Here is an 8,757-nt window from a genome sequence, read left to right on the forward strand (position 1 = left end):
AAACATTCACATGTAGACAAGCTCTGGGCATGGCATAATCATTCTTCATGTCTGTTTTTCTGGCTTTGCAGCCTATATTGGTTGTCTTTGTTCTTAAGTGTCCTCCCTGCCCAGATGGAATCTTTTAAATTTGATTTTCTTTGTCCCTAAAATAAGTAAAACTTCTCTGACAATACAAATAGGATTATTTGCCGATTGGTCCCTAGAGATTTTGTATATTGTTTTAACAAATGTAGTTTAAGTACATATTAGTCTGATTTCCAATCATATGATCAGGTGTGTGGATACTATTGGTGCCATATGCAATGGTGCTATCCTAGGTATCAATGACACCTACATTGAAATTTTTGAAAATGTCCTTCCTGGTAAGATATTGAATGTTAACCGTGGATGTCTCCAAACCTCTTTGTGTCTATGTGTATCTCCCTGATGTTTTCTGTTTTAAGGATCATTTTAGTGTCCGGGCTTCTTAGGAATAGTCATTCAATAGCCTTTCCGACACTGATGGCCCTGCGAATGAAAATGTCAACGCGGAAGGGTCTGAAGTGCTAGCCAAATGTGGTGATGGCTGTGTTTCTTTGATGATGATGGCTGATATCTGGTCAGTTTCCTGGGATATAATCCTCATCTTTCACAGAATAGGAAAGTGATAAAAGGGTAGCTATATTTTCCCCACTGACTCGGAATGTGTCTGTCTTTCTGTATCCAGAGGGAATTGTTCCTTAAAAATTCTAGTTCCATGAAGATAAAAAATTTTAGTGCTGATAAAAAAATAAATAAACCTTCTAACTAGAAGGACATGATTAATATTTTTAAAAAGAATATCCTACCATTTCAAATGCTCACCCATCAAGATTATTTCTGACTGGATCTTCCCTACTCTCTAGGGTAGAGTACCTGTTCATATGTGTGAAGTGTCAATCAAAATGTAAAGTTTTCATTGGAATTTATAAACAGGAACAACATTTCTTCTGAGAGAGGGAATACAATATATTCTAAATTAAAAGGCTCAAATCTAGAAAGATAAGTGAAGTTGAAAATAAAACAGCCAAAATGAGAGAATACTTATTAAAAGTATTATTAAATACTTATTAAAAGTATTTTTATACCAGCCTGAATTTAATACTTATTAAATACTTAATACTTATTAAATACTTATTAAAAGTATTTTTATACCAGCCTGAATTTCTAAAAGAATATAAAATAGTTATATACTTTTTACAACTTTGAGTAGGTAGTGCGTCCACTACCACAGGGTAGAGTCTCCCAGGAGGTAAATGAGTTTTCCTTTTAAACATCCATTTATCTTAATTGTATTAACTGAATCTTGAAGTTCTATCATTTCTTTGCCATCTTTGCTGATGCTGTGCTGACTTAGGCCTTGGTCTCTAACCTGAATATCACTGGTCTGACAGTTGGTGTCCTTGTATAAAATCACTTACCCTTGTTCAATTAACGAAGCAATAATTTATTTTTTCTGTGAACGTTTTTTTCATAGGAATATTTTTAAACATTTTAAAAATAGCTTAAAAGTAACATATCCACATTTTAAAAACTTCAAAAAAGCTTAAAATATCTAACTTGAATTCATATTTTTAAATAGGATTTTGCTAAAAGTGACATGCAGCAGGCAACACAAACCAATATTCTTAGATTTTTCCAGTGAGTTCCATTAGAATTACAAGCTCTCTTGGCACATGGTCTGTCTTCCAATGTATCTCAGGTAGCAGTGCACCAAGAGTTTTGCTATGGGGTAACAGAGATCATCAGATTCCTTACCTGTCATGCTTCCTCGTCACTTGCTGTGTCACTCTCCTACCACTAGACCAGTGCATCGTATTTTGTTTTGTTTACATCAGCACTTCTGTACTAATATCATATTCTGTATTAGATAGGAAGAAAATAATAATGACTTAAAAATACAAACCTATTTATCCCTCATATAACAGTCATATAGTGAGCAAGCCAGGACTAATATGATGTTGCATGGTGTCAGGGATTCCAGTTCCTTCTGTCTGCTTGTTCTGCTTTTCTTTTTTTCAGGGGGGCTGGTGTGATACTCTTAATTTTATTATTCCTTTTACAACTTTACTGAGATTTAATTGGTGTACAAAAAAACGCATATACTTAACGTGTACAGTTTGATGAGTTTGAACATGTGCATAAACCCATGATGCCATCACCACAATTAAGGTGCTGTTCTTAACCTATGACTTCAATCCCACGGTCTAACATGGCTCTTTCATCTCTTACCGTTATATCTACAGTTCAGCCAGTAGGAAGGGGAGGGCTAGTTGTTTTACTTTTAAACGCATGACCTAGAAGTTTCCCTTATCACTTCCACTCACAATCCTGGCAAAAATCTAGTTATGGCCTTAACTAGCTGAAAGAAGGCTGTGGCCTTTAGTTTGTGACAATGGACCCAGCTAAAATTATGGTGTTCAATTACTAAAGAGGGAGAGGGGAACGGATATTGGGAGACCACCTGCTTCACTTTCCGTGCTTAGCCCCATGTAGGCCTTGTGGTCTCTGGTTGCCAATGTCCACATAATAGTCATCAACATGGTTGTTCTGTGCATGTAACCTTTGGACAAATGGCAAAATGGTGCTGATTGCAGAACTGGAAAAATTCTGGATTAGCTATTCCTTGATGACCTGGAGGAGTTGTTAAGTCCTGGAGATTTTGGCCTGCTAAAGAGAGTTTTCATAATCCTATGAAATTCCTGTGTTGGAATTTCCATGTGACATGTTTGACCTTCTATGATGTTTGACATCATCACATCCTGGATGGCTGAATATCATAACCGTGGAAACTTAACATTGCTCTACCCATCCTAATAATGCACTGGCATACTTTGGTGAGAAAGATAGCCTTTGAGTTTATTATCATAAACCATATCTTGTATAATATTAATGTGTCAGGGTATTCATTTTTGCCAAGTGTCAAACTAAGCGCTCTGCAGGACTATTTCAAATATATAGCAAATTCTCTTATGATCAGTCTTACATGTTTATTTTACTTGATAATTTTAGAATAGGCTTGAATATTTTTAAGAGTATGTTAGTAATAGTTTTAAGATTCCATTGTATTTATTGATTAGTTTAGGGCTTGTGGCAGGCAGACTAATGGCCCTCCAAAAATATCTACTTTATAATCCCTGAGACCTGTGAATATGTTACCTTCCATGGCAAGTGGGACTTCCAGATATGATTACGGGTATGGGTTTTGAGCTGGGAGATTATCCTGGATTATCTGGGTGGGACCAATCTGAATCGCTTTAGTCATCAAAAGTGGAAGAGGGAAGCAGAAAAATGGGTCAGAAAGATGTGGTGTGAGGACTTGACCCACCATTGTAGCTTTGTAAAAAAGGAGGAAGGGGGCTGCGAGGAATGTGGGCAGCCTCCAGAAGCCTGAAATGACAAGGAAACTGATTCTGCCCTAGAGCCTCCAGAAGGGAATGCCGTCCTGCTACACCTTAATTTTAGCCCAGTGAGACTGATGTTGAACTCTTGAACTACAGAACTGCAAGGTGATACATTCTTGTTGTTTCAAGATGATACATTTTTGTTGTTCAAGATACTTTGTTACAGCAACAATAAGAAAATAACGCAGAGATGATTGACATTTTTTTCAGTATCAAGTCATCCCACCCAGAAACAAACAGTATTTTTTCATCTATTTGTATAAATTTTATTTTATATCACTTAGTAGCAATTTAAATTGTCTTTCTGTAGGTCATGCACATTTTGTTAAATTGTGAATTAGCTCTTTAAAGTACAAAGCAGATTGCATCACTCTCTTCCTTCATTGTTTTTTTGTAGCTTTTGAAAACTTACTGAATAAACACTAAAATCCTCAGCTTTGTACTTGAGAGCCTCCATGATTTAGCTTCTTCCTTTTTTTAGCCTCATGCTTCACTACATTCCACCAAATGCTCTCACTCCTTTGGGCTGTTGAACAAAGTTCATGACGATTTTGCTCCTGAGTAGAGTTATCAGATTAAAAAAATACAGAATACTAAATTGAATTTGAATTATTTTTAAGGAGCAATAATTTTTTAGTGTCAGTATTCCTCGTGCAATATTTTCCCTTTATCTCATGTCATATGCATAAGAAATTAGGAATTACTGAAATTGAACTGACACTTTGTATTATTATTTGCTAAACCTGGCAACCTTACTCATGATCTTTATGAGTTTTCTCTTTCACCTCATTCCCTGTCTACAGATATCCTTTGGGGCTAAGTCAAATACCACCTTATCATAAGCCCTTCTGCCTTTTTACTTCCTTCGTAGAATTGGTAGGTTAAATGTCTTTCAGATTGCAGCCTTGCTGAACATTTATTTTTCTCCATTTGCCCATAACGCCTCATATCTGTTAGAATCTCAATAAACATTTGCTGAATAAATGAATAAATATTAGGCAATAAATCAGTTGAGGTACATCTCAAAATGATTGTTATTGGTAAACTCTTAGGCTTTAAAGAAAGTTATTTTAAAGCTAAGTATAAACATTGTTCTTTCATAAGTAACATGGCTTTGTGTTTAACACTAAAACACATTTAATGAAACGGAAAACTCCATATAAAACTGCTAAGTGCATCCACTAAAGGTTAGGAAGGTATGCCCACAGAGAATTCGGCTAACTAAACCAAAACGTTTCTACTCTGAAGCTGTGGGTATCCATCAGAGATTTGTACAGAATGTCCCCCAGACAGAATCACTGACTCTAGGAGATGCATTCCTGGGTTTAAATATGGATGTAGGATATGAATACTTTCCCCTTTGGGATAAATTGAGATGAAATCTGTTATAAAAAAAGTTTGAAATAATTTCCTTGAATTGATTTCTCTCTTTAAAATCCACGGTGATTGACACCACAGACCCCTGCTAGGAATGGTTTTCCTGGAAAATCGTGATTGCTAGGGTTGATTCTGATAAAGTCTCCTCTGTGTCAGAATGTCTCTTAGAAGATCCATGCCAAGCACCACCTACCACAGGACAAAACAAACTTACTGTTATATCAGGAGACATCAATGTGGTTAAGATGTTTCATCGTTTCAACTCCTATACTGGACCTTCAAAAATATAAGACAACAAACTACCCTGCTGTCTGTTGACACAATACAAGTAATAGAAGCTTGTGAGTGAAGGATAATTTAAAATTTTCTACAACTGCAAGCTATTATGGTTGTTGTAAATATTGTATCTATTGGGCATTGTATATGAATTAGGATTTTTTATTGTATATCCATTGTATATGCATTAGGAAAACTATTTACCTTTCTGGGAGCACCTTGAAGTCCAGGGCAGCTCTGCTCTTCTGTCACATGCAATCAGTGTGTCCTGGAATTTTAGTTTCAAAGTATTTATCTAATCTGAAAGTCCTCCTCTCTCTCTACTTACACATCACTTATTCAAGTTCATACAGTATTTTTCTCAGATTACTGTCAGCCTCTAGCCAGGCCGTCTCAATTTTATCCCATCTAAATTCTTCAACACAACTGCCAGAGCATCCTTTCTTATTGCAAATGCAACTGCATTACTGCTTAAAATCCTTTATTTTAAAGTTGTTTATTTAAAATCCCCATCACTTACCTAAGGAGTTCAGGCTTCTTAGCCTGGCATGAAGACCTCTTCTCATAGGGTTCCTGCTTCCCTCTTTATATATGTTTTCTGCTATGTTTACCTTCCATTTTTCCTAGAAACTTGCTTTCCGAGGGTTGTAATCTTTATGAAGGAAGGTAATATATTTGCCTGGTCCACTGCTGTGTCCCTGATACCTCACAAAGTGGCTGGCAGAAAGTCATGTTCAGTCTGATGCATGAATAAATATACACTGCATTTCTTTCCTCCAGTTGATGAAAGACTCTCTGACTCTCCTACTTCAAAGCTCTTACGCTCCCTTTGATTCACTCTTTGTTCCAGTCCTGTGTACATGTGTAGGTAAGCGGTAGCAGGCAGAAAGGGGACACGGGGGAATGGGGACCCAGGTGCCAGGTAGTACAACGGATATAAGTGGTACCTCATTCGCTACTATGGATGTCTCTTCAGGTTCAATCCAGAGAAAGGAAGGGATCAACACATTTTCATCCTTACTGGGACTTAGGCATAAGGACACTTACTGGGTAGGAAGAGATTTGGTGAGGGGTACCATCAGAGATCAAAGGGAAAGAACAGAAACCCAACTGTGCTTTTACTTGTTTCAGAAGGGAATCAAAGACTATTGATCAGAAGCCAACACTTGGATAACTCTGTAAGATCTGAAATGCATGTTATTTTTCCATGTTTGCTATCCATACGTTACTTCCTCTTAGCGTATTTTTTGGGAGCTTAAGGGGAAAAGACTGTAAGCTTGACTTAGAAAACTGCTGAGAAAGGGGTTGCTGAGAACCTAGCATTCCACTCTATGGCCAAGCTTAAGGAAAGTGAATTCCCAGGAAAAAAAATGGATCCCTAGGGGGAAAAAAAAGAATGGAAAGGGAAAAGGAAATGGATTGAGACTTACAGAAAGTTAGCAAAGTAGCCAGAGTCTGGAACTGATAGGTTGTCTCAGGGATTGGCCCACAGGTTCTGGGATTTGTGGTGGCATATAAGTTATCCTTTGTAAATTCCCAAAGTGACTCATGAAGTGTTTTGCAGCTTATGGTAGAGCTGGCAGACCAGGAAGTAAGTATGTTTGTGAGGAATGGGAGAAAATCTTGGCATTGACACTGCCATGATTGATATGAGAAACATGCTTACACCCCAGTTTATGGAGGTCTGTTCAACTGGAGGCTTCCGAAAATCACTAGATCACAACTCAGGGAGTATGGAGGACTCCTCCAACCTGATATCTGAGAATATCTGAGAATACCTGATCTTGAGATCAATTAGGGATGACCAGTAGGAAGGAGTTGGATCGTTGGAAAGATGACTCAGGCTGCAGTGTGGACAATGGATTAGAGAGGGTAGGCTAGGCAGAAAGGAATCTGTGACAAGTAATCTAGATGAGATGATGATGATCTGAACTCAGGTAAGAGCAGTAATCATGGAGAGAAATGGATAAATGTGAAAGATACTTAAGAGATAGAATCTACAGAATATGATATGGGGGATGAAGAAGCATGGATGTTACCATACACTTATCAAGGAATCCTTTTCTGGTGTAACATCTATTAACTAACACAGCAGAATTCTTTTCCATTGAAAATATTTTGTAAAACCTAGGTCTACAGTAAAAGATATGACTGAATCTGAGAATACCGGTCATCATGGAGAAGGACAGGCATATATAATATAGTTCACCTTGGGCAGCCCTCTTTTATTGAACATCTGAGTGAGAATGCCAACCCTGGTGGTAGGAGTCATGAACAGGGGGCTCAGGAAGATGCCGCATACCTGATCAGACCTTAAAGAGGCATCTGAGAGGGTCATGCTCAATATATATATATATTTTTTTGCGGTACGCGGGCCTCTCACCATTGTGGCCTCTCCCGTTGCGGAGCACAGGCTCCGGACGCGCAGGCTCAGCGGCCATGGCTCACGGGCCCAGCCGCTCCGCGGCACATGGGATCTTCCCAGATCGGGGCACGAACTCATGTCCTCTGCATCGGTAGGCGGACTCTCAACCGCTGCGCCACCAGGGAAGCCCCATGCTCAATATTAATTGAGGTAGGCAATGTAGCTCTGCCTGTGGGCACCTCTCAGGGTATCTAAAATTATACTTAGCTGTGAAAAAAAGCTTCTTCCTTGACAGTAAGATAAGAAATTTCTCCATTCCTGGTGGTCATGTCAGTCAGGGCCTCACAGAGTGTGTGTTGAGGTCAGAAAGTAGAATTCTTGGACACGAGTATCCAGGTTCTCACACAGTTCAGCACTTGAATTTAAAACCAGGGCACAAACAGTATTGACATGGGAGGTACCACTGGCAGACTGGCCCGTGAAGATCACCCTGTCATAGCCTTGGTTCCTTGCCCTCCCGAGAGCCTACACCCCTTCACTGGGGAGGATGAGCAGGAGAGACAGAGACACCCGGCCCTCCCAGAACAGGGTGAAGCTGACAAGGTAGGTGCCATTGTTGAAGTCTGTCACCTTTCCCGAAGCGCCTGCCTTCAGGGCTGGGGAGGACATCCTGGCCCTCAGGAAACCCCCGCCATATTCCTTCCTGCGTCCCAAGTGGTCCCTCACCTCCAGCAGGACGTCTAGCTGATCCTCCCTGCAGTATGTGTCTCGAGGGCTGAGGAGGGTGGCTTTGCTGTGTGTGGCGCTTGGTGGTGGAGCTCACGTGGGTGAAGGGTCTGGGTGGGGTCAGCTGGGATCCATGATCCCCTTTATTCTCAGCTCAGTCTCTGTTGGTGACTTTGACAGGCTCGGTGATGTTTTAGGGTATGGGGACTTTGTGGAGCTGTTCCAGTGGCGGAGGGAAATGGGTAAGTTAGAGTGAACCAAACTGAAGGGGCAAGGAATGAGACATACTATGAAATGAACCTGTCCAAATAATTTTTACTTCTTCTGTGTTTGAATATTTATTTACATATTATCATCAATTTTATTTAAACTCTGACAATTTTGAATAAAATGTATACTACACGTTTATCTTTAACCTCAGTGTTTTTGAGAATGCCTGAACAGTTGTAGATAAATATATTAAATCCAAAATAGAGAGCTCAGAGAATACTTATGAGTAATAAATTGATTCCAGTGCATTTACTCTTCCTTTTCTTATACATCTTATCACCAGTCATCATTACCTTCTGTTAGTTCTACTTATGTATA

General features: G+C 39.1%; 2 pseudogenes; both read right to left on the reverse strand.

Moving 5' to 3' along the window:
• Positions 1-223: 223 nt before the first annotated feature.
• On the reverse strand, positions 224-741 carry LOC115844783 (NXPE family member 1-like; annotated as a pseudogene).
• Positions 742-2,441: 1,700 nt separating this feature from the next.
• Positions 2,442-8,226, reverse strand: LOC138842795 (NXPE family member 1-like; annotated as a pseudogene).
• Between the last annotated feature and the right edge of the window lie 531 nt (positions 8,227-8,757).

Source organism: Globicephala melas, chromosome 8 (assembly GCF_963455315.2).
Source record: "Globicephala melas chromosome 8, mGloMel1.2, whole genome shotgun sequence".
Taxonomy (NCBI): domain Eukaryota; kingdom Metazoa; phylum Chordata; class Mammalia; order Artiodactyla; family Delphinidae; genus Globicephala; species Globicephala melas.